The sequence below is a fragment of the Cyprinus carpio genome, chromosome B8 (assembly GCF_018340385.1).
Source record: "Cyprinus carpio isolate SPL01 chromosome B8, ASM1834038v1, whole genome shotgun sequence".
Classification (NCBI taxonomy): Eukaryota; Metazoa; Chordata; class Actinopteri; order Cypriniformes; family Cyprinidae; genus Cyprinus; species Cyprinus carpio.
This window is the reverse complement of record NC_056604.1, coordinates 20,974,581-21,001,553: the sequence shown is the minus strand read 5'-3', so window position 1 is coordinate 21,001,553 and position 26,973 is coordinate 20,974,581. Positions and strand designations below refer to the sequence as shown.

General features: G+C 35.0%; 2 protein-coding genes across 3 annotated transcripts in view; one reads left to right on the top strand and one right to left on the bottom strand.

Annotated features, from left to right (window-relative positions):
* The window catches only part of LOC109088193 (protein MAL2-like), a 34,434-nt gene extending 24,554 nt beyond the window's left edge, over positions 1 to 9,880 (bottom strand). The window contains exons 1-2 of the mRNA XM_042730118.1: positions 9,526 to 9,880; positions 8,619 to 8,696 (exon numbers count right to left, since the gene is read on the bottom strand). The gene's annotated coding sequence lies outside the window, so the exon portion shown is untranslated. The remainder of the gene's footprint in view (positions 1 to 8,618; positions 8,697 to 9,525) is intronic.
* Positions 1 to 26,973, top strand: part of LOC109053914 (disintegrin and metalloproteinase domain-containing protein 9) — a 1,168,157-nt gene that overhangs the window by 953,581 nt on the left and 187,603 nt on the right. The gene's annotated exons all lie outside the window — the stretch shown is intronic.

The window sequence follows — 26,973 nt, the reverse complement described above, 5'->3', positions numbered from 1 at the left end:
GAGTTTTACTGAGCCTGGAGATGGAAGGGTTTTCACCATCATCCCTCCAAATGTCCCTCCAGGATGCAATGAATGCATCACAGCTGCACAATACAAGGAAGGAAAAGGCATACCAAAAGATTCTTCCCAAGTTGCCTTGCCAGAGAAGATGGCATGTGGATGAGAACATGTGACCAAACGCAGAAGACCAGGCAGATTAGATTACATTTATTTATTTATTTTTTATTCTTCTGTGGCTTTTTCTGTTTGTGTATTTTGTATTTTCACATTATAAATGACAGCTATATTGTACATATATATTTTTTTGTTTATTTTCTTGCATTCTTGTTTTCTTTTTAGTTTTTTTTTTTTTTGTAGTTTTTTTCTAATGTCCTGTTGCAAATAAAGCCTTTACTTCAGCAATTCTGTCTCTGTAAACTGAAGTGTAAAACACAATCTATGATCAGAGCAATACACTGTCTATTGTATAAGGTCAGACCTGACACCTAAAGTAATGCAGTTTCTGTAAATCCATTTGATGTTAGTGTTTTTATGACATTGTGTTATGATTGACTAAATGTTCCTGTTGGAAGAGAACATGTGTTAGTGTTTTGGAATAATAATTTGACATGTTTGCAGTGTTTTGGTAGATGTGTATTGTGTTAGGGTATTATTGTAATTTGAAAATTAGTGTTGAAGTTTAATTTGCAATTTGTGATTTTGAGCATGAAATTAACTGTTTTGTCAGTTGTGTGTTGTAGGTGTGTTGGTGCATTAAAAGTTTAGGAAAATTGTTAGAAGTATTGAAAAAAATGTCATAGCGATTGTAAAAAAAAAAAAACTGTAACTGCTATAAATAATAAGGATACTACCAGTACTGTAATGCAAATTGGCAGAGGATGCTGAATGAATTTATTAATTTATTTATTCATTCATTCATTATTTATTTCTGTGAAGTAACCGTCAGTATATTCCAATGTTTTATTCAGTTGTTTGTTCTTTGAATTTTTCTCTTGTAGTGCTTTTCATTTACTGCAAGATCTCTTTACATTAGTGTAATGACAATAAACTTTTCTTAAAGTTTATTACTGAATTAACTGTATCTGCACCCCTCTATTTATGCCGTGGCATATACTGTAACAGTCATTGACTTGCAAAGGGATTCCTATTTCCCAAAAGGAGGTTTTTGTAACAGTGTTTTAAACTGATCGCACTAGTGTTCTCTAAGCAGTGAAGTAGTGTGTGTATTTGGCAGGTTTGTGTGTAATCGGAGGCCAAAGTTTGAGTCTGACAAAAGAGAACATGTTTTTGACTAAAGTATTTGATTTTATTTGAAATGGAAGTTTGAAGTTTGAAGTTTGCACAAGTTGGTGTGTAGTTTTGAGATTGTGTTTATAGTTGTGAGAAAATGGTGAATTGTTTCATGAATTGTGTGTTAGCAATCGAGAAAAACTGTAATATTACAAGGCAAGCACATATCCATGATTTTATAAAATTCAGTAATAACACTTGAATAACCACTAGATGGAAGTAGTGCACATACTTCACTGTTTGTTTATAATTGCGCCCTTATCGGCATAGCATTTTAGCACTGCGGTCAAGCCAGCCGCGCTTTCAAAATACACAGTCAAGCCAGCCGCACTTTTTTTGGTCTTGCGCGTGTAATCATGCACTTTGGGTGCTGCGAGCAGTCAAAATGCATGTAAAGAAGCTGTCATACACACGTTTACTTTATACTTTTGATTATTTTAACTAATTTAAAATTTTTAGTTTATAAATACTTGATTTTTGTACATAAACGTTTGTATTCTACATTAATTATTATAAATCGTTTATTAATGTTTATAAATGCTAATATTAATGATTTTCATTCATTTTTTATTTCATGTTCGTGTGTGTGTATATGTGCATTATATATATATGTGTGTGTGTGTGTGTGTGTGTATGTATGTGTGTATATATTATATATATATATATATATATATATATATATATATCTATATTATAGATATATATATATATATATATGCGTGTGTGTGTGTGAATACATATATGCGTTAATATATATATATATATATTACATATATTCTTTACACTTCTTTTAAATATCGTGTGTGTGACACATAAACAAAAAAAAATGCATCCTAGCAATTGCACTGTGTCCCATTTTCCAACACACATATGAAGTGTTCCTTTATAGGTTAGCTATTCTTTCAAATCATATGTATTCAGGCATTTTACTGTATAGTTTTGGAAAAAAACTAAAAGCAAAATCACCCAAAACATCAAACTCCATTGTTGCACTTGCACTTTTTCCCATATTCCAACATTCATAAAAAGGGTTCCTTTATAGGTTAGCTCATTCTGTCAATGGATATGTATTCAGAGTGACACTGACTATCCCTGTATTAATTTTCAAGGCATTTTACTGTATAGTTTAGGAGAAAACTAAAAGCAAAATCACCCAAAAACATCAAACTCAATTGTTGCACTTGAAATTTTTCCCAATTTCCAACATTAATAAAAAGGGTTCCTTTATAGGTTAGCTCATTCTTTCAATTGATATGTTTTCAGAGCGAGCCTGACTATCACTCTATTAATTTTCAACGCATTTTACTGTATCGTTTTAGAGAAAACTAAAAGGAAAATCACCCAAAACAACAAAAATGCATCCTAGCAAATTGCACTATTTCCCTTTTTTCAACATTCATAAAAAGTGTTCTTTTATAGGTTAGCTCATTCTGTCAATGGATATGTATTTAGAGTGACCCTGACTATCACTGTATTCATTTTCAAGGCATTTTATTGTATAGTTTTGGAGAAAACTAAAAGCAAAATCACCCAAAAAAATCAAACTCCATTGTTGCACTTGCACTTTTTCCCATTTTCCAACTCTCATAAAAAGTGTTCCTTTATAGGTTAGCTCATTCTTTCAATGGATACGTATTCACTGTATACATTTTCAAGGCATTTTACTGTATAGTTTTAGAGAAAACTAAAAGCAAATTCACCCGAAACAACAAAATGCATCCTAGCAATTGCACTATTTCCCTTTTTTCAACATTCATAAATAGTGTTCCTCTATAGGTTAGCTCATCCTGTCAATGGATATGTATTTAGAGTGACCCTGACTATCACTGTAATAATTTTCAAGGCATTTTACTGTATTGTTTAGGAGAAAACTAAAAGCAAATTCAACCCGAAACAACAAAATGCATCCTAGCAATTGCACTATTTCCCTTTTTTCAACATTCATAAATAGTGTTCCTCTATAGGTTAGCTCATCCTGTCAATGGATATGTATTTAGAGTGACCCTGACTATCCCTGTATTAATTTTCAATGCATTTTACTGTATGGTTTTGGAGAAAACAAAAAGCAAAATCACCCAAAACATCAAACTTCATTGTTGCACTTGCACTATTTCCCTTTTTCAACATTCATAAAAAGTGTTCCTTTATAGGTTAGCTCATTCTGTCAATGGATATGTATTTAGAGTGACCCTGACTATCACTGTCTAAATTCTCTAAAAGCAAAATCACCCTAAACACCAAACTCCATTGTTGCACTTGCACTTTTTCCCATTTTCCAACTCTCATAAAAAGTGTTCCTTTATAGGTTAGCTCATTTTATCACTGTATTCATTTTCAAGGCATTTTACTGTATAGTTTTGGAGAAAACTAAAAGCAAATTCACCCCAAATAACAAAATGCATCCTAGCACTTGCACTTTGTCCCATATTCCAAGTTTTATAAAAAATTGTCCTTTTATAGGTTAGCTGAATCTTTCAATTCATATGTATTCTGGGTGACCCTGACTATAACTGTATTCATTTTCAAGGCATTTTAATGTATAGTTTTGGAGAAAACTGAAAGCAAATTCACCCGAAACAACAAAATTCGTCCTAGCACTTGCACTGTCCTATATTCCAACATTCGTAAAAAGTGTTCCTTTATAGGTTAGCTCATTCTTTCAATTCATATGTATTCAGAATAACCCAGATTATCACTTAAAACAATGTCAAATATTTTTACTGTATAATTTTGGAGAAAATTAAAGGCTAATTCCCAATTCCCAAGTGTCTAAGTGAATAAAGACTTTTACATCATGTCCCATTTTCAGTCCTTCATAAAAATACCCCAAGCATCTGAATGCATAAGCATTTTTACACTATGTCCTATTTTCAAACACTCATAAAAATCTTTGGTTTATAGGTTTGCTCGTTCTTTCAATTTATTTCTGGGTAGAGGAAAAATCATTCCTAACCCACTCTGCAATGTATCTCAGGTGGGAACTTAACTGATACATCTTAATATTTGGAAAATCCAGCCCCCCCATAGAACTTGGCAGATAAAGTACTGATAATTTTAATCTAGGTTTGCGTTTACTCCATATAAAAGAAGTCATCCAGCTATTCAGGCCCTTTAATGCCCTATTTGAAAACAGTATAGGAACCATTCGAATAGGATATAACAATATACCTTATCTTTTGAGATTAAAAACATATAGTAAGTATTATATAATAAACATTATTTGCTATTATTAATATTAGTCTATTATTGTTTCAGTGTGAATTGTAGAAAACAGTCATGTTCATGTTTTGATGGGGAAAATAGTTGAGGTTTCCTTTCCTTTATTTTCATTTGTTGTTTTTATTGTACAGAAAGCTTGTAACCAATTCTAGTCCTCATGCCTCTGCAGAACTCCTTGGTGTCATTCTTCCACAGCCTCTGCTGCCGCTTACTCCTATAATAATTTAATGATAATAATAATAATACAATTTATTAGGCACCTTTCAATACTCAATGACACCTTCAAATAACAGTAGGATATTGACTGCAATACAACCTAATGGAATTTAAACAAGAATTTAATTAAGACTGAAATACAGAAATAAGATGTGATAGGGATTATGTAACCAGTGTTATGACATTTCACAGATACAAATGCAAATATGTAATTTTTTTATGCAATTAAACAAAAGCCTAATATGAGAAGATGATTTTAGGTGTATGCATCAGTGTGCAGAAGACAGTCAATAAATGTTCACAGGTGTTGAAGCCACAGTAGGCACTGTTGTGCAGTCTGATGGGATATACAACAGTATGCCCAAAGTGCTATTATTCCTTAAGATGCACAAAGTTGTTTTCTGAAACAAGAGAGGCAAATAAAAAAAAAACTAAATAATAAAATGTATAATTATATATATATATATATATATATATATATATATATATATAGCATGTATTTATATTATATGCATAATATTTATAAAAGTACATAGAATACGATAAAATAAAGTTAAGTAAAATTAAAATACAAAATGTGATCATTTTCAAACAACAGCACTGATACTATTTTAATTATTTTTTACTTTGTGTTGTCAACTATCTTACTGTCTTCTTAATCTTGTTGTATCTGGATTTTAATTGAGACTGATCATTCTAAAATTCATTTCAATAAAATTGTAATTGATCAGTTACAGGTAAGGAGAAACAAGAAATTGCAGCTAAGCAGACCTATTCAATAGACTTATGATTATGGTAAACAAACACAGCAAAACAAACAATAGCTTTGCAGGCATAATCACCATTAACAAATACAACAACCTCAGGGCTATAAAAGCAAAGACATAAGAAATTTAACTAAATTATTAACCATGGACACAAATAAGAACTGCTCAAAGAGGTGATTAACATAATCAGTTCCTAAGGTTAAAATGAAGATTTTAACTTAATTAAATGTGACACTAATAATTAAAATGTAAGAAGAGGTTGATTGTATGATGTCAGGAGGGTATTTCCTAGCAATTTTGATCAATACTATTTATGAAATAAGAGTCAGTTTCATATGGTAATAAGCATGGTACATTTGCACAATAATTCCTTCAAAAACTGAAACTTTATGTTGGAAAATGGGATATGAGTGCAACAGTACACTCTATAAAAACATTTCTGAAGTGAGTTTGCGTTCTCAAAACTGTAAAGTAAAATGACATGAAAATGAATACAGTAACAGTCAGGGTCACTGTGAACAGGAATCAATGAAAGAATGAGCAAACCTATAAAAGGAAAGAATTTTATGAGTGTTTGAAAATGGGACGTGATGTAATAGTGCAAAGGTGCACAAAGATACTTAGGGTGAATTTGCCATTAATTTTCTCCTAAACTTTACAGTAAAAATATTTGAAAGTTACCACAGTAATAGTCAGGATCACTGTGAACAGTAATCAACTGAAAGAACGAGCAAAGTTAAAGAAAATATAATGGTGCAACTGGTAGAATGCACTTTGTTTTTTGAAGTGACTTTCCCATTAATTTTATTCAAAAAAAATAAAAAAATAAAAAATAAAAGGATCTTCCCACCCCTATCAGAAATGCTGAATTCCTGACAATTTTCAAGCCACAGCTGAAAACTCCTTTCAAAACTACTTGACTTCATCGTAAAAAAAAAAAAAATAAAAAATAAAAACCCTCTCTTTATTTATTCCTTCTTTTTCTAGCTTGTACTTATTTGAACAATGTCTAAAACTTGGTATTATAAGCACTTCCTGTGTCTGTTTGCCTCTTTAAGAAGAATCACTTTATGTATCCCGCAACTGTAAGTATCTTTGGATAAAAGCGTCTGCAAAATGACTAAATGTACATTTTCCAGACGCTTTTATCCAAAGTGACTTACAAATGAGGACAATGGAAGCAATCAAAAACAAAAAATGAGCAATGATATACAAGTGCGATAACAAGTCTCAGTTAGCTTAAACGCAGTACATGTAGCAAGGGCTTTTAAATAATAATAATATAAATAAAAAGAAAACAGATAGAATAGAGCAAGCTAGTGTTAGAGGTCTTTTTTTTATAATTGTATAATAAATGAAAAGAAAATGGATAGAATACAAAAAGATTAGGAAGGTAGATTTTTTTTTTAAGAATAGAATTAGAACAGTCAGTGCTAAAGTTAGAGGATCAAATAAAGATGGAAGAGATGCGTTTTAACAGGACCTTTTCAAAAATCCAGGTTAAATTTGTTCTGGTAATCATATCGTTTTTTGGAAATGACATTCTCATCATTTCTCTGAGCTGTTTATAAAGCTTTGCTGCTTTTTAATTAGTTATTCTATGTAAACATGCACTAGATGGACATCTTTGACCATTGCACCACACAGTTTTTTGTCATGCTTCTCCATTCATCAGGGCTGCGACTCCACAATTGGATACCATTATGCCCGTCTCGTGTTTATAAGAGCAAAACATTCTGATTGACTAGTAATGTTAGTTTGGTTGAGAGTGAAAGCTGCATGTGCTTCTCACATACCATTGGTAGGCAAACTCATGGACTCAAAAGTGATAAAGAAGATTATTTATTTATTTATTTTAAATGTAGGACTATTTTTTTCCCGCAGCCAAACGCTGCACGCCGGAGGATAGGCATGGTGCCGGAGAACTTTGAGTCCTGCTTATTGAACTGGAAAGATATTAAAGATCCGGCTTTGATTTGCAAAAGAATTCCAGGTTCAGTTCACTTAGCCAATAATATTTCACATAGTATTTTCATTGGCCAGTTGTGGAGGTCTGATTGGTTAAAACTTTATTTATATAGTACCTTTTAAAACAGTGTTTACAAAGTAGCCTATTTTACAGGGAGATGCAGGAAAAAAAAAAACTGCTTTGAGGCTACTTTAAGTGCACAATGATAACCTCTGACAATGTTTAATTCAGGTGCGAAAATAATATCTATAGCACATAAGCACAGAGAGATTTGAGAGTGCATTGGACACAGTTTGAGTGAGAGGAGAGTCACATTTTAAGTGCGCACTCTCTCCGTGCGAGAGCAGCGTGTATCTGAATTCACACAGTCAGAGCACTTCTACCGATAGCCATCACACCAAAAATAAAGTCATATTGTACCGAATTTTGGTTGCAGTTCCACCAGAGTTCCACTGGGGGCGATCGCCATGAGTGCAAAATGAATGGGAGTCTATGGGGCTAGACAGCTAAATTTGTCCCTTTCATCCGATTGCCGTTGAGAAATCTCAGATCTGATTGTAGGTTTTGCAAGTTCAACATGGGTTATAGGTCGAAAGTTGAATGAACGAGTGCTTATGTCCTTTCGATTTCTTACAGGTTGAGTTGTTGCTGCCCATAACACGCTAGCATTCTGCTAATGAACGTATAACGTATGACGTCATTGACATTTTAAAAGACTTTTTAAAGCAAATAAGTGACTCTTTTAAAATAAAACCTAACACGCAGCAATGTGTAATTTCTTTGCATCTCCTTTCGAATACAACATTCAAATTACTAGACAAATTATATCCTGAGAAAAGTGGATTTTGAGGGGTATACCGCCATTGACCTCCATTCATTCTGCACTCGTCCTGTGAGCGCCCTCATATGGAATCAGAGTGGAACTGCAACCAGTTCAGAAGCCGGAAGTGTAGTGAGTGTGAAACTTCTCACCATATTAGACATTCTCTGATGCAGTTTTGTGCGAGAGCAAATGAAATCCACGTGGAGAGATTTGCACTCGCGCATTATATTAATGTTTTCGCACTACAATAATGCACTCGACATTTGTCATTAAAATAACGCCATAAACATCTTGCATATTCTGAAAGGCAAAATGTAACAAACTTAATACATACTGTTGTAATTGTATACAAATTTGGGTAGGTTTTGGTGGGGTACACAGGTCTCATGTATCTTGCCTGTTCCACATGATCCTACAAGAGAAAAGAGCAATTACGTCATTATTAGAATCAAAGGCATCAGTTTAGTACAATAAATGAGGTAATTTAGCACAGATGGAATGTTGTATGTTGGGGGTTCAAGATTATGAATCGAACCACACAAATTCAGAATGCATTCTGAGTTTAATTTTAAACCTCTGCTGCATGAAGATTATTGCTACCAATTCCAAACACACAAAAATGAGGGAAGCATCAAAATGTCCACAACTGCTTGACTGTTTACACTGTTGATAAATGAACTATAAGATCACACAGCTCTCTAGATAAAGTTGGATAGTGTATATATATATATATATATATATATATATATATATATATATATAGTATATATATATATATAATATATATATATATATATAGTTTAGTCATGAAACTATGTAGCAAGCGGCCCAGTTGTAGTGACTACACCCCAAAAAAACGAAAAAGAATTGGCCTACATTAAATTTAAAATTTAAAATGCCTGCACACACCAATGTCATAGGTCAGAAATTTGACGCCCTATATATGACAACCTCTTTAAAGGCTAAAGCGACAACAGCTGGTGCTGCGACCTGGGCTATGTTATACTGCGGTGCCACAATCAATGGGAGCCATGAAGGCACACCACACTGAAACACAAAACTCACATTAAACTAAATCCAAATTTCCCCTCAGCTTCCCATACTTCATTAACTTACCTGAGAGCAAACAGCACACCGCACACAGTATAGCTCAGCAGCCTAACACCACACTAAAGTAAAGATCGTACAAATCACTAAACACTCCAACCAAACAGCTAAGCTAAGCAGCTACAAACACCTACCTTAGTAGTCCATAACAGAAAGAAAGGGGCGGGCTTTCAACCATGACACACTCCAAGAGACAGAACCAACCGACTTATATACCCTAACTGGGAGGCAGCTCATTGGTCACATAATTAATGATGGTGACGTTTTAACAACATCACTACATCTAGATCGCGCAGGCTGATGGATTGTTAATGTAACCGATGATATTCAGAGAGTTAAATGACTTGGCACAAGCTGATTGGTTCATGCTGCATATGCAGCCAATGAGCTTACTGCCTTGCATTTATATGGCTGGCTAGCATTCACTAGAGATTCCTGCAGCGCGCTTTTCAGAGTTTCTCTGAAACACTCCACCTTCCCCAGCTCCACCTGTTTAGATCTGCTGCAGGTTATTTTATTCTATGCTTATTCTATTTGTGAGCAGCAGTATGTCTTAAATACTCAAGGCACCGTATCGCCGTATGCATTGGCAGTAGCAAGTTCCTGTACTTGCTTGCAGCAGCAGCAGCATAGCAGATCTATTCTGCCAAGACCAAATACATTAACATTGTCATATCCATCACAATACTAAAATTTTCAGAGAGTTGTCATGATTAAAAAAAACTTTATCCACATACATACCGTCTCAGCAAATGCTAATATATGCAATTAATTGGGATTTATTTTTGATTAGTTAATCTGTACATTGTGTAATAAATTGTATGTTTGAACTGACTGGCAGCTTAGTCAATATTCAGTTATATTCATTTTGTTGATTTTCATGACAAGACATAAGTCTTACTGAGTTTCTCAATATTGGGGATCACCATGCTTCCTCTTTTCATGTAAGATGCAGGAAAGCTATCAACAGACAACATGATGATCGGTGGCCGAACAAACCTAGATACACAGAAAGAAACATTCATACACCGATTACAAACAAAATTAAATTAACATTTGTTGCTAAAATTTGTTCTATTTAATAGTAGACAGGTAAGTCTTTCATTTAAATGCTCTTTTATAACAACCTTTGATTCTTCCATAGGCACAATTCATATGATTAGGTTCAAAAAGTCACACTTAATGTGCATGCATTCACTTTAATTGTTATGCAAATCACCCAGACCTCCCAGATAGGTGTTTTGTCACACAAAAACCCAATATCCATCTTCAAACTCTTCTTTTAATAGTGTTTGCCCTCATTCAGCACTTCACAGCATTAAATAGATAAGCAATTCCCTGTCTTCTAGTATGTAAAGTACAGCTGTGACCTAAGATATAAGTGTTGTGGACTTAGTGTTGAATATAAAAAGTGGGATGGATGGGGAGTACATTCAGTGATGTTTGTCACTGAAATCACAATTGTCTCTCACCCAGCTGGACACTCGTAGTCTCTCTTTACACTCTTCCTTCAAACAGGGAACATCACCTAATACAGGGAGGAAGTCAGTCAGTAAAGCATGAGGTGACAATCAAACACGTCTCATTTCCAGGAAATACAGAGCTCTAGCTCTACATATACACACAAACATGCCAAACCCCACCTTTTTATAACTGTAGTAGTCTGACAAAAAGGTCTTATCAACTTAATGGGAAATAATTAACCTTCATTCGGGTTCTTTTTTTTTGTGTGTTCATTTGAGTGGTACAAGACTTTGTGACTTTTGTTTAACTTGAATTTGGAAAACACACAAAAAGAATTGAGTGGATTCAAGGATTTATGTGGCTGTAATTAAAAAAAAAAATTCTTCTCTCGGGGGTCCTTTTGACCTGACCATAGGAATGAATGGAATGTGGAATTTTCTTTTTTTTTGTCACACTTTTTGTGACACACACACACAAAATGAGTGGATTCAAGGACTTTATGTGGGTGTAAAAAAAGCAAAAAATCATTCCCTTGCGGGTCAAACTGACCCCCATAGGAATGAATGGAATGTTGAAAAACATTTTTGATTATTATTTTTTTTTAATACAAAATCTGACACAATCCAGACAAAATTTATATCTAAACAAAGAGCTGAGACTACAGAATATTCCCAAGGCAAAAAAACATTCACATACCTCCTCCCCCCTACATGCACACACATGCACACAAACACATACATGGTAGACACAACACATTATAGCACGCATAATTAAGGTAAACAAGATAAATAAAAAAAATAAATACAATAAAAATCTCCCAAAAATCATGAAAAAACTTACATAAATAGTAAGAAAAAAAAATTTAAAAATAAAAATGGATTAATAGGAGCTTTCTGGGCCAAAAAAAGAAAAGAAAAATAAGTATAATTTTAGGCCTTTGGGTCATTTTGACCCACGAGGAAAAGATTTGTTACAAAACATGAAGGATGAAGGTTAAAATATGCATGATATGCAGTCCTCTGAGCAGTGGCAGGCATGCTGTTCATTGCGAGTTTCACCACAGCGGTCTTTACTGTACTCAAAGTCCCCGACTAAGAGCACAAAAAAGTCAAACAACATTTCTTGTGGATAAAACCTGTTACAGCAGCCTGGCACAAACGATTTGAAGGACGTCTGTCTTTTGACAGACAAAAAGGACAGTGGGGTGTAAAAGAAAAAAATGCTTTATTAATTTGAGAAATCATGAATTTGAAAATTTCTTTGTATATGGTAGGACCCAAGTTTGTGGAAAAATTAATATATGTCATCAGCATGAGTTGAGAATGCTCAAACATGAGTCATGACCATATGTTCAAATGAGATGTCAGTGCCACAAATTTTCTTATTCAATTAGTGACCTAACAGTGAAAAATCTTAAATACTTCAATTAAAATTAATTTTACATCATGAAGCCTCAGACTTTGTGTGTATCCCAAATAAAAGGAAAAACAAATGTAGATAGGTCTTACCTGTTTTCAGGCAGAGCTCATCAAATTCTGAGCAACAAGTATTGTATGTTTTACACAGGTTGTCACAGCGACAGTTTGGGGGTTCACTTTACACTAGTTCAAAGCACCTTTTTTTTCAGGAACCTGACAGGTTGTTAAAAGGGTGGTCAGAAAGAACTTTGAGGACCGGATAAAGTTTAATTAAGAGAGAAGAGACATAGAACATAAAGATTAAAGAGATATTTTAAATCTAAAAACACACATCACCAAAAGACAAAATTTGTTATGCTTGTGCAAACATTCGTAAGTGCTCTGCCCTAAAGCTCAAGACACATGTATGCAGTTCAATCATTCTAACCTGTAAAATCTCAAAGATGGGTAAAGGAGCTTAAATGTTCTTTTCTATGCAAACCTCTAATTGAGGTTAGAGCAAAGCAAATATTTCTTTAATTTTGATCACCAGTTGAGAGAGCACTAGAAAGTGGCTGTTTCATTAAATGTTCCTTGCACATTACTACTACCAACTTATGTGAACTGACCACTTGATTTAAAAAAAAACAAAACAAAAAAAAAACGTGTCAATGCATTTATACTGGAAAGAACAAATGATGTTATGAAGTTGAATTGCAGCATGAACAATGAATCATTGAATGATGGATCAAGCTAGGTCAAATGCTCTTCTGTTGTCCAAGCTTGACTAAATTATATAAACTAGGTAGCAGAGACAGTCTTGACATGTTTAGAATGGCATCAGTTGAATTGGAATGTACATAAATGGACCAAGTACACAGTGCTGTCGTCCAAGATACATGTACATGGAAAAACCAACTCAAATCAAACTAATGTGAAACCTCTATAATTTCACATCGACTGGAGTTAAGTAAAGTTATTACATGCATGCATTTAACACATCATCATTAATGTAGATTTCATGAATTTTAAGACCTTTCAAAATAAATTTCTAAATTTTTTTATTGTCTGAATGCATATTAACTAGCAAATGTTTAATTATAAAACTTTGTAACAAATTGTGCATATACCAAATAAAAAAAAGTGTTTAATCTAGGAAAAAGGAAGGTTTTAAGAAGTTATGCTTAACATTTTTCATGACATTCATTCCACAGATTGTGCAAGATGAAATTTATGTTATCAATAGAGCAGCTGTGACATTATGTCAATCTATAGGTCCCCAGCAAACAGGGGACGTCCCCCGGACGTTCCGAACGTCCGTTTAGGTCCGCAGTACATCCGCTTTATAACGTTCGCGGACGGACGTTCGGAGGACGTCCGGATTTGGTCCAACTATGGGGTGTGTAACGTTCGCTGGCGGACTTTCTGAGGACGTCCGCATTTGGTCCTCTTTTTGACGTTCGCTGGCGGACGTTTTGAGGACGTCCCGTTTTGGTCCGCTTTGTAACGTTCGCTGACGGACTTTCTGAGGACGTCCGTATTTGGTCCTCTTTTTGACGTTCACTGGCGGACGTTCGGAGGACATTCGTCCGAGCCAGTTTGCGAACGTCCCTGTTTCGTCCCTCATCTGCCATTTCCATTACAACACTTGAAAAATCCAGTCCTTTATCCTTTATCATCAGACCTGAGCAGTGTTGGACTCTATAATTTCACATCGACTGAGTTAAGTAAAGTTATTACATGTACGCATTTAACACATCATCATTAATGATTTCATGAATTTTAAGACCTTTCAAAATAATTTCTAAATTTTATTGTCTGAATGCATATTAACTAGCAAATGTTTAATTATAAAACTTTGTAAATAAATTGTGCATATACCAAATAAAAAAGTGCTTAATCTTAGGAAAAAAAGGGAGGTTTTAAGAAGTTATGTTTAACATTTTTTCATGACATCTATCTCCATTGATTGTGCAAGATGAAATTTATAAGTTATCAATAGAGCAGCTGTGACATTATGTCAATCTATAGGTCTGCTCTGACCAAGGCTAATTTGGAGTTCCTCAGGAATTTCTCGAGCTTACAAAATAGTGGTTTTATAATTGTGATTAAAATTAGGTCATAACACCAATTGAGATTCTATATATATATATATATATATATATATATATATATATATATATTTATATATATAAATACAACAAAAATAAAAAAATAAAAAAACAAACAAAAATACATAGTTTCACATATAAATACATAAATTTTTTTTCTACAACAAAAATTACACAGTCATACATCAAACAATATTTCTGGGTTTCACATATAAATACATAAACAGTCGCTAATGCACATATGGTAGTGTGAAGTTGTTTGTTTAATAATCATTGTATTCTGTTTCTGCATGTTTTTGCCAAGGACTTTTATTTTGGTCTGGCGTCCTCTGAGAAGGAGGATCTTGTAATGTAAAGGGGAGTGAAAAAAAAAAGAGAGTAGAGTGTGGCGGGCTCGTGAGCAGTGTTTGCTCTCCTCCCAGTTCAAGGACTTCGCGGCTCAATAAAGTTAGTAAGCCATCAATATTTTTTCAAGTCCATCGATCAGCCACGAGCAGCTAAACTGCATGCCCATGGACTGGTATGGTGACAGTTGTCTCTGGCGTCTTTGAAAGTTGCTGTTGGACTGGTATGGTGACAAAGACTAAATATGATAATCTTTGCCGCTTTCATCATATGCTGGATCGAAAGTTGTACTAGTGGATTCATTTTAGGATTGAAACGCGTTTTGTTTTTATGTAACATTTCAATTACATGGACTGTATTCCGACGGACTACTTATAACTTTAGAGTAGCCTTGAAAGCAGTTTCTTTATTTCATGTTCAGTTATGTATTTCCTTAATTTTTTTTTTATTTCGGAGAAAGAAAAAATTTTATTTCTCGGAGAAAAAGAAAAGTAAAAACAAGACGTATGCACGGGACTCACAGTTGGCTTTACGCCAGGATTGAATAGCGCTCACTTTTCAAGTACATCGTCAACCCCACAGGCAAACCCCCCGCGCCTCCACATATTTATTAATTTGGCGGCGGTGGTTTATCTCTAAGCGTCTTTGAAAGTTGCTGGTATGGTGACAAGACTAAAATACTTGATGTACTGCCCTTTCATCACTATGCTGGATCAGTTATACTAGTGGGTTTAGGTAAACGTTTTGCTTTATATAACATTTCAATTACATGGACTAAATGGACTATTTAGAGCAGTTTTGTTTTACCATCAGTGAGTTTTCATTTCATGTTCGATTGTATTTCCTTAATTTTTTTATTTAGGAGAAAAAGTAAAACAAGGCATTGTCTGGCTGGGACCATTGAGGATTGAACAGCGCTCACTTTTCTGACACATGTGCCGTGCTTTTTTTCCCTCCTGTGGCGCACTTTGGTCACTGCACATAGCCTCCAGAACTCAAAGCAGACAATTATTGAAAATAAGACTTGAGAAAAAAAACAAAAAACCTTCCTTGTGTTCGTCGGCCTTCACTACAGTAAGTCTAACCTGCAAACCGGCATCTTTTGCAGGTTGAACTTGCTGAACATCACTATACAACACTGCATTGACTTCACTCTTTTCAAACATGGCAGAGGACAATGTAACAAACCCGCAAGTGCACTTCAGAGCTGTTTTACCTCCAGACTTCACTGGAGATGGCAACGAAAGCTTTTCTCAATGGGCTCCTGGTTCTCAAGTATGAGGTGACACCTCCGGTATTCTGACCTATTCGGTGTCTGAGATTTTCGGTGACGCTGGGCGGAGCTTACATGAAAACAAAAACAACAACATGACAGACGATTTTCCAAGAAATAGCGTTACACATGACATTTCTCACTAGCTGAGGGTAATGTAGCGCTGTTTTAGAGGCAGCTGCTGCAGTCTAATTCACACAAGCTCTCTCTCTCTCTCTCTCTCTCTCTCTCTCTGTGTGTGTGTGTGTGTGTGTGTGTCTCTGTCTCTCTCGCTCTCTTTCTTATGCTTCATTAATAACTGCATTATAATACTATCAACAGCTCAAGCCTCCATTACCAGCTTTAAAATGACATTGTGAAACCAGCAAAAGCGTTGGATGAGATCTGGAAGAAATAGTCCTACCCACAATAGCGATTAAGTACAAAAACCCGAGCGAATCCCTTTAAATATATCATTTGATCGATGTCTTGAGGTGTGGTAACCGTGTAATAAAGCGAGGAATAATTGACTCCGGCAATTAGGTGACCGAATCACCACCTCAAGGTGTGCATTATTTTCTAATAGTTCAAAGCGGCCCGTGATCAGTTAATTCATACTTGGATGCACAGCTTAAATGAGTGTTTTGACAAACCCAACCCAAGTGCATTTACACATCAGGCTTGCGTCCTAGTTAACTTTCATAAAGTGGCGAAGTAAAGCCTGGGTCGAACATTAACTTACGCAATAAAATTATATTCAAATTAAAAATATTTTTATACCGCTTTTTTAATGTGCGGTTGTGTAATGGTTTCACGAGAGATACCAGCCTTCGCGAACTTGCTGTACTTTCGTTACGTTCTCATGGAGGCGCGGTGTGCACGGAGGGCTATGGGGCTGCCTTGTAGCAGTAGCGTTATGAGAGGAGGAGGCTGGCGTGAGTGAGAGCCTTGGGGGAGAATGAGATGCGGCTGAGCGTTTGCTCTATGAGAGACATTGACAAAGTGAAAACTAAGGACATTTTAATCTATAATTTTAATTTTAGTTAGTTTTGCCAAATACGCATTTACAGTTATGGTTGAATTTATGTCGTTTTTTGTGATGCCTCGTTTTTATTTTTTATTTCAGTTAACAGTAATTTTTTCCCCAACTGGTTTTGCGTTTTACTACGTTCGTTTTTAGATTGCGATTATAACCTTACTATTACTTTTCCGACAGCGTTGAGTGCGTCTCACGCGACAAGCATGGCAATCTCCAGCTAAGGGCAGCTCGGAAACTCAGGTGCGGTCGGCGTGCAGTAGCCTGCAACCCGCGTGATAAGAGAGTTTGCCCTTCCCCTCCCCGACTTTCACTTTCGGACGGGTGCCAGAATATGGAAGTAGATAGAGGCTTTTGCGATTGCTTTGTTTATTTGTTTATTTTTTTTTATCTAGGCCTGCGTGAAATTCAGCATCCATTGTACGATTTTTTTTTTTATTTTTTTCCACCTCGGAAGGGGCAGCGTAGAGTCGGGAAGGGCATATGGGCGGTTGCCCGGGCAGCCTGAGCAACCCCACTGCTGTACAGCCTGCTCTGGAAGGTCAGTTTTCTTGTATTCTCTGTCCCTTTCACTTATAGGCTCTTCCAGACTTTAATTTTCTGGCGGGATGACCTGCCTGTTACATGACTCCATCCAAGCATCCTTCACACTCTTCTTATTTTTTCTTGTCCCTCGCCTTTCAGGTGGACAAATAGCTAGCAAAAACTTTGCTCTGTAATCAGGGGCATGTCTACGTGGTGGAACTGGTCCCCCCAGAAATGCTCTGCAGTAGGTGGCACTGGTCCCCCCAGAGAAATTTGTCCTGGCCACCCCCCAGGGTGCCCCTCCTCTCCTGCTGGATGTCTTTGCGATCGAAGCCCCATTTTTTTAAGTAAATTTCTAGCTCCTAGCTTTAGCCCCATTTGTCTATTTTTAGAAGTATTTATTTCTTCTTTAATGGATTTGTCTGTGTTCTCAACTCCAGATGTGTGCATGTACACGCTCAAACTTGTTATCTTCCCACATCCCACTGGGGAGACTAGGCTTTTTCTGAATTTAGGTGGAAAGAGTGGGCTGATCTCACTCGTGGGAAGCAAGCTGGTTATAGTCAGCCTTCTCTTGTTTATTTATTTTTGTTAATGGCCTATACTTATTTTAGTTAAAGAGGCCCAAATTAGTAAATATGCATTCATTCAATTATTTTTATTTAGTGCATTTGTATTTTTTTTGTTTTTGTATATTTGTGGTGCAATAAAATTCGTATCAACCAGGAAGCATGCTAAGTATACTTGTGTTTCTGAAATGAGTGAGGTGCTCTAGTCTTAATGCGCATTTTCACATATTTTGTCCAATCTATTGCTATGGTTACCCTAGTGAAAAAAAAGCATGCTAAGTATACTTGCAGCCAGACTAATTGTCAGTATACTTCAAGTGTGTTAATGATTAGTTAACTTGAAGTGTGCTATTTTGGATACATTTTTTTTGTACTAAGTGTATTGTAGTTATAATTACTTATCTATACTAAAAGTTATAAATTTAAAGTGTATTTAGTGTACTTTTTGATGCGCTAAATTGAGTCAATTTCAAGTATACTTGTACACTTTAAGTACATGCATATTTTTCATGCTTAATGAGTGATATTAAAGCGTACTTTTTTTGTATTACAAGTAGCATTTACAAATTAAATTAAGAGTGGTAATTCCAAACAACACAAGAAATATACCATAAATATATTATTTTTGAGTAAAAATATACTTTCTTCTTCCCCAAAGCTGAATGCACTTGTCATGGTCATTACAATAAATAACATGTAATTTCAATACCACACAGATAACACATAGGAACTCAAACAGTGTTTTATTAAAATCCTCCCATGGTTTGTAGCATTGGACAAACAGAACAAAATCACCATGTTAAAAAGTTTAAAAAAAAAAAGAATGCTGAAAGAAAACAAAATTTTAACATTGTGGAGACCGCAAGCAAACTTCAATTTTTCTTGCTAAATTGCTCATTGTTGCACTTGCGCTGATGGCCGCTCGCACTTCCGACGGAAGTTGTGTGTGGAAACTCCACAAGAACAGTGTCCCCTGTTAACAAAGTAAAATAGGGAAGGTCAGAGGGCATGTTCATACAACTTTTTACTTTCCACTACATCAGACAGTAAACATAATTTATTACACAAATAATATTTAACTAAAAGTACCAATTGTGAATAACAGTGAGCGAAATGTATCAGTATGTCCATGTCATATTGCTTCCAGTGTGTTAATCAAACAGAGTATACAAGAGGAAGACAACATCACAATATAAATCAAATGAAACGTCATTCAAGTTGAAAAGTATATTTATATTATAGATCCAGGACTTAAATTGTAATAGAGACATGTACATTTTCTGTAAGTCTGCTTTGAAATGGCATGTATTGTGAAAAACACTTTACAAAATAATTTGATAATTTTATTTTATGAATAGTCAAAAAAAAGAGAGGTTAGAAATTCTATTGGAAACACAGTCCCCAAAGTCAAAGAAATAAAATAAAATACATCTGCAAGAAGTACAACAGGTCTCTGCATGGGGATGACATTTATAGATGGATGTCTTTGGATGCACCAAAATACTGTCTGACATGATAACTACCAGTCTGAAGCATTTCTATATTAGGTGGACATTTCAACCACCTGAGCAAAAACATTCTTTATACCAGACCTGTACAGTGCATACACAAAAACGTGTGTAACTTTTAACTTTAATGTGCTCTTTATATTTGATTTGACCCTTCCATATAACTAAATTATGTACATTTTAACTTACCTTGAAAAACATTTTTACAGTATAATACACTGCCGTTCAAAAGTTTGGGGATCAGTAAAGTTTTTAAAGAAGTTTCTTAGGCTTATCAAGGCTGTATCTATAATACTGAATATTATTTCACAAATAATATTGTGAAATATTTTTGCAATTTAAAATAAGTTTTCTATTTTAATATACTTTAAAATATAATTTATTCCTGTGAAGCAAAGCTGAATTTTCATTGTCACATGATCCTTCAGAAATCATTCTAATATGCTAATTTATAATGTTGGAAAAACATTATTTCAGGATTATTTGAGAAAGAAAAAGTTAAAAAAGAACAGTGTTTATTCAAAATAGAAATTTTTGTGTTACAATAACACTACTATTCAAACTATGTTTGGGGTCAGTACATTTCTTTTTCTTATTTATCACTTTTTTTAATTAATACTTTTATTCAGCAAGGATGTGTTTAAATGGATAAAAAAGTAGTTTATAGTAAAGTGTTTAGAAAATATTTATGTTTTGAATTAATGCTGTTTTCTTTTTTACCTTTTATTGAGCATAATCAATGATCAAGAAAAAAGTTCCAAAAAATATAAGCAGCACAACAGTTTCGCAGCACTGATAATAAATCATCATATTAGCAATGATTTCTGAAGATCATGTGACACTGAAAGACTGCAGTAATGATGCTGAATACAGCTTTGCATCACAGAATACACTATCTTTTTAAAATATATATTAATTAGAAAACCAATATTAGAAATTGCATTAGCCTAAGAGTTCACAATATTGCAGTTTTTTTTCTTTCTGTATGTTGATCAAATAAAATACAGCCTTGTTGAGCATAAGTGACTCCACTAAAAAAAACAAGGTAAGTTTTTTTTTTTAAGGTAAATTATTTATTAGGTTTATAATATAGGCCTAAAATAATGTAACATATCAAAACAATGAATCATTAAACCATCCCTTTTATTCAGTAAATAGCAATTAGCTTGGTGCTTTTAACGTTTTTAAGAAGAAGTCTCTCTCAAATTCTTTACAAAACTTTTTCATTGCTGTCCAAAATAAATATCCCAATTAATCTATATACAACTGAAATCATAATTTGAACTAAATCCCCAAGCTTGAATCAAAATCAAAACATGAAATTGATGACAATACTCAGCTCCCCCCCCCCCCCAATCCATGCAGTCCTGCTTACTGTACAATTAACATTTTCTAGTAACAATTTTCCAGACACAAAAATAACTCAAAATTGCAGACCTGTTATGGCCTGAACTTTTTCAACATCCAGCTGTTTTTTGGGGGGGGGCCCTCGCACAGATTTTCCTGTTAGGGTGGACTCTGCCAGCAGTTCCTTTGTGAACACCAGAACAGCCCGCTCTTGGGCAAAAAATGGTCATGCGAGATCTGTTCAATTCAGGGGGGACCGCTGGAAAGCCCTCTTCGGAACACTCACTGCACTTCCAGCCAAGGAGTGCTGTATAAAGAGCAGGAGGGAGAGAGAAAGAAAGACTCAACTGACAATTAATACATATTAGGGAGATGTAATCTATGAGGAATACATTTTATCCCAATAATGACAGTAAATGTGGCATAAAACAAGCTTTTTTGAGGAGGAAACAATGTAGTCTGTAAGTTTCACTATGGAGTTGTAGGACAGTCAGTTAAAATTTGTGGTTACTCCTTGTAGCCTTTCAGTGCTGAATGGTCATTTCATTTTGTCCTGCATTTTTAAACCTGTTGCCAGTTAAGCTTTCAATCCAATTTAAGCCATTTAAAAGGCAATTAAATGTGAAAGGGACGTCAATTCCATTACTTGCTTGCTGTTCTCCTGACAGATGGATCACTTTAATATTGATCCATTTTACCAATAAAGTTACAAGGTAGAGATTGGCTGCAATTCTAAACATCTATGAATTAACTATGGGTCTCAGCCCTTATTGTAACATACCATTTCAATTTCACTGGAACAGTACTAAGGCAGTCACATTCCTGATGAGGGGGTCCCACCGGGTGGGTGAATCAATGACCGGAACACACTGCACACCACTTCCTTCATTAATTGTAATCATTTCTGGGAGCTCTATGTGACATCAAGGGGAAAAGGGTAAGTTAGTGTTGTTTTTGAACATAAGCAACCTTGGGGGTGGGGGGGGGGGGGGGGGGGGGGGGGGGGGGGGGGGGGGGGGGGGTGGTTGTTTTGTGCATCTGTGGCACTTGGACAGATGGATAAATGTAAAGCTGGCCAGCATTACAGAAATATTGGTACTAATGTTTCAGTGCAGGCAGTCATGCGTATTGTGGGACTTTGTGCACTGTAGGTCAATCCCTCCAATGCCAACCTGAATACCTACCACGAAAGGATGTCAGATTTCTTCATCCATTTGGAGACAGCATTTTTGGGGGCCTGGGCGTGGTTGGAGGGGGAGGCTTTTATCTGCAAACAGCCAATAAAATAAAAATAAAAGCACATAAAAGCTTTTCATTAAAGTCACATATCACGTTGACATGTTTGTTACAATACAAAAAAGGCAGGAAAGAACCAGAAAAATACATTAATGATGCTCAAATGTTAAAATTCCACTGTAAACACAGCTGTAGGCCTTAATGCTAAGACTTTTGCTACTGCCCTGCTTGGGCCAATGTTTCAAGGCTTCTTACTTGCTTGCCAAAAATTCACTGGTCCCACCCAAAATCAATGTAATGATACCTCAATAAAAAATGACTTAGAAACGTGTGTCATTAATTACTCAACCATCATATCGTACCCAAACCCCTAAGACCTTTGTTCATGTTTGGAACAGAAATAAAGATCTTTGATTTTTTTTTTTTTGTGAACATAAAAAGCATATTCCGGAAAGTCAAACATGCAGCAAAACACACATTAGTTACGCAGCATGGTTACCATGAGGGGAAGGAACTAGCGACAGAAGTTTTTAATTTTTGGTGAACTTTAAGAAGTCTCAAGGTTTCTAAAATTAAATACATGACATAAAAGATAGGGTTGTGCAAGTATTGAATTACTTTTGAATTTTCCTTCAGCAATCATGAAAAATTCAAATGAAATTTAAAGAATTACAGTGCTGCATTCTGTTTCTTTGCTTAAAAATGGTCTGTTCTTCGCCTGATCTACTAAAAAGTCATGATACAGTCAACAATCATTCAAGTATGGTACAAAAAAAAAAAGAAGCACATTAGCTGTTGAACAGAATCCATGCTTCAGTCTTAAAGTGACAGACAATCATTTGCTGCAGTCTGCATGTTTATAGTTTTCAATTAGGCTATTATTATTTTTACATTTACAAACGTATGTGTATGGGACATAGAATAATAATATTAAAACATAGTTGTCGGAACCAATAGCCTCACGGTTACTGCGCCGACATACAGAGCCACTGCACTCATCCCAGATCATCGTTCTTTGCCGAGTCCCGCTCTCGCTCCATCTTCACCCAAAGCTTGCCTGGCTATTTTAAACCGTCGTGTCCAATTAAAAAGGCATCAAATGTCCATAAATAGAATCTTAAAAAAATAAATAAAAGAAAAAAGACAACATACAGTATTTGGGGTGCAGAGGGTGTTCTTAGGAAACGAATTGTCAAACTGAGAGATTTACTGCCATTTAAAATTTTCATATGATAGATATGTTTTCAGCAAATATGTGTCACCCCTGTGTCATCGTGTATCGTGACTTTGTTGCCAATACATAGCCCTCATTGGTTTACTTAAGACATATTGATTGTGTGTACTAGTCACCAAGACAAGCATTTTAGCATAAATGTGTGTGTATTGTCCATTCAAGAACAAGTAAATGCTGAAAGCGAACCTCAATTTGGGAGTTGTGGGCTTGCCGACACCTGGCTTTATGTACATGCCTCAGATTGTGCGCAAATAAAACATCCTCACACAATGCAACTACGTAATTGAGTTCTCCTTTTTACATTTTCTTGCACTTGACTGTTTAAATTGGCAAGGCTTAAAAACCACAAAAAAGCAGTAACTGTGTAAAATTAATTCATTACAGAAAATTTTCACTTCAGTTATAATAAAACAGTAGTGCCATTATTCAGCACAATTATTTTCACTGTATTTCTCATCCAATAGTGTTAGAGCAGTCAAATCAACAATAATGCTAAATGTAAATTGGTCCCTGACTACCTAAACCAAGGGAGCATAAACACCATCAGGTGTGACAGAAGATGTATAAAAAACCTTTGGAGAAAATCAGCTTGCCTTTCTCTGGTTGAGGTTAGACCAAAGTCTTCATCTGAGTCATTGGCCTGAAAAAAATATATATATATTATAATAGAGTTGTGTGAAAATCAAGAGAGAAACAATTTGTGTACAGCACAGTACATAGATCAAAAAAAATAAAACAAAAAATATGACTCACCATTTCAGGACTCCCTATGGTTGTAGCATCATCAGAACTGGTGTGATGATCTGGACGGAGTGGGGCTCGCTATGTTTTGTAGCATCTTCAGAACTGATATGATGATCGAAAGTGAATGCCAGGGGTCTGGCAGCCTTCTTAGTGTTTACTAGCTTTACCTGGACAATGTAAATAAATAAAAAAAAAAAAAAAAAACGGATGCTAGGTTCACAAGTGGTGGTTCGGGGAGAGACTCTTGATATGATTGTAAAGCACTGTGGGTGTAAATTAGTTCATATTAAACTGCCATGGCTATATAAATGCTTTATTTATTCTGATTGAATTTTTTTTTAGTGCGGTCCTGTTTATAAAACATTCAAACTATAAAAAGGTCGCCAAAAACTCAATAAGACAGTATGCATACATTATGAAGACATTGTGGAACTTCATCCTCAGAGCTGGTGTTTTTATCTTGTTGTGTCTACGGCCCTGCTCTGAGAAAGGGAATTCGTTTCAGTTTTGTAACATCTTGTCTCTCGCTGCCTCTTTGATTTTGGTTTGCTTTGGCTGAAAGAAATTAGGGGGTAATAAATAAAAAAAAATGTGTAAAATCTTCACAATGTCACATTCATGCTGATATACTAAAATTTGATGCAGAGTGTTTTTTTCTGATTAGAAATACTTTTGGCAGCAGGTCACAATGAACCTTTGTCTGGCAAAAGATGTATTTGATCATTACTTGTAATATCTGAGATTACTGCTTTGCTGAGAGGAGGCAGAATAACAGCTTTATTTATAATCTTTATGTGATTAGAACAGTGGTGAATTAAAAATGCTGCATGTCTTTTATGAACCTCCTAACTTCATATTCTTTGCTTTTTATGAAATGGTCTTCCAAGGAAAAAATACTTTTTAAAAAAATTTTTTTTTTACTTGTATAAGTCTTACTTGTGGACTTTCCTGCATGAGCAGAGGTCTCTATAGCTTTCGACTATGAATGAAACATATATAGGTGTTTATTGTTCCATAATGCGTACAATACCCAAATTTGAGTACAAATAGAAAAAAACGAAGTAATCCTCAAACACAGGATTTTAAAAAATGAGCATGATAACTGCATCTGTGTTTTGTTTTTTATATTTTCAAAATGAGCACAGTTGTATGAACTACCTGAGGTACAGAGTGTAATTAAGGGACGCATAGTTACTATTACATGCATGGAATCAATTTTTACATTTAGCATATCTTACTGGAAAATTAATAAATTACTATCACTATGACATAAAACTGTCGATATTACTGTACATAAAGACTTATCCATATCCACTCACCAGCCTGGCTTTTTTAGCCTCCACCTCGTTGCTGGTGTCCAATATTTTCTTTTTGACACGAACACCCCTGCTTTCATCCTTTTTCCATATGTCCTTTCCCAAAAGTAGTAAGTTTTTCTTCTTCATGACGAGGTCTTTGACGAATCTGATATAACAAGCGCAAAAACACTTTACGCCTAACGTACACCTGCCATCAAAAAAGCTGCACATAGCGCAATAAAGCACTTGGAAAGTGTAACTTAAAAAAAAATAAAATAAAAAAAACAGACCTCCAAACAGCAGGACTTTTGCAGGCACCGTCCTTCTCTGGTTACTTTACGTGAAGGCCACTTTATTTCTAGCCAATTGTCGTCTCCATCAAGGTCTGGTTTCGACGTAACTTGACTATGCTGGTCTATATTAGCTACAGGATCGATGTACTCTCCACTTTTAATGACTTATCATATAAGTAATAAATTGCAAACTGGAACGGCCATCGTGTCTTATAAGTAACGTCTCCTCCTGCTGCAAAACGTCGCGTTCGCGCGGGAGCATCAATCGAAGTGATTACTATCTGCTGCTCTGATTGGCTGAAAGCACACTAAGACACTTGATTGGTCACAATACCGTGGCGCCGATTTTCTCAAAATCAAAGTTTTTGAATCCAGTAGAGAATACGCTGACATCATCATGGCATCAAAACGACAGCATAAGACAATCTGAATTCCGATGGCCGACTCAACCAGATACACCAAGATCCTCAAAATACAGAAAACTTCAACAGAAAAAAGGTTAATACAAAAAAAACTCTTTTTCTTTTGCAGTATTATCACTCTTAATTATTTTTTTATTTATATAAGATTTTTTTTCTAAGAAAATCTTTTATAACAATAATTATATCCATGTTGTGAAAGATATAGATGGAATGAAACGAATTATACTATTATAATTTATGCAATATGTGCGCAAAAATGGCTATAAATGGGCAGACCCATTCAATACAATGTATCTCTATAACTGTATCTAATTTGCATTATTAATGTGTTCTTGGGGCAACACAGTAATGAAAAATGAAAGTTTAATAAATGGGGAGTAATAATTTACAACGTTTTTTATAATAATATGTAATATTTCATATGAAAATTGATTTAATAATTACTTTCCCTAGTCACAATTATTGGGTCCTCGCCAAAACTGTTTGGTAAACCATGACTATTAGATAGCAGTTACTTTAAGTTATCTTAATTTGTTTAGTAACTGATATCCCAAACAGAAAACAGAAGACAATTGTTCATTACAGAGAGATTTCTTCATACATACTCCAATATTCCCAAACAACTGAATTGACAGAAGAAAAGTTTACAAAAAGGTACGTAATTGTGAAAAACAATGATATGTGATAATTTAAAAAACATTGCGGGATAAAATGAAAATGTTCAACCAGAGTTTGTGTTTGGATTGGTCCTCACATAACTTCAGTGCCGCCCTACTGTCAAGTGGGCTGTTTATTTATTGA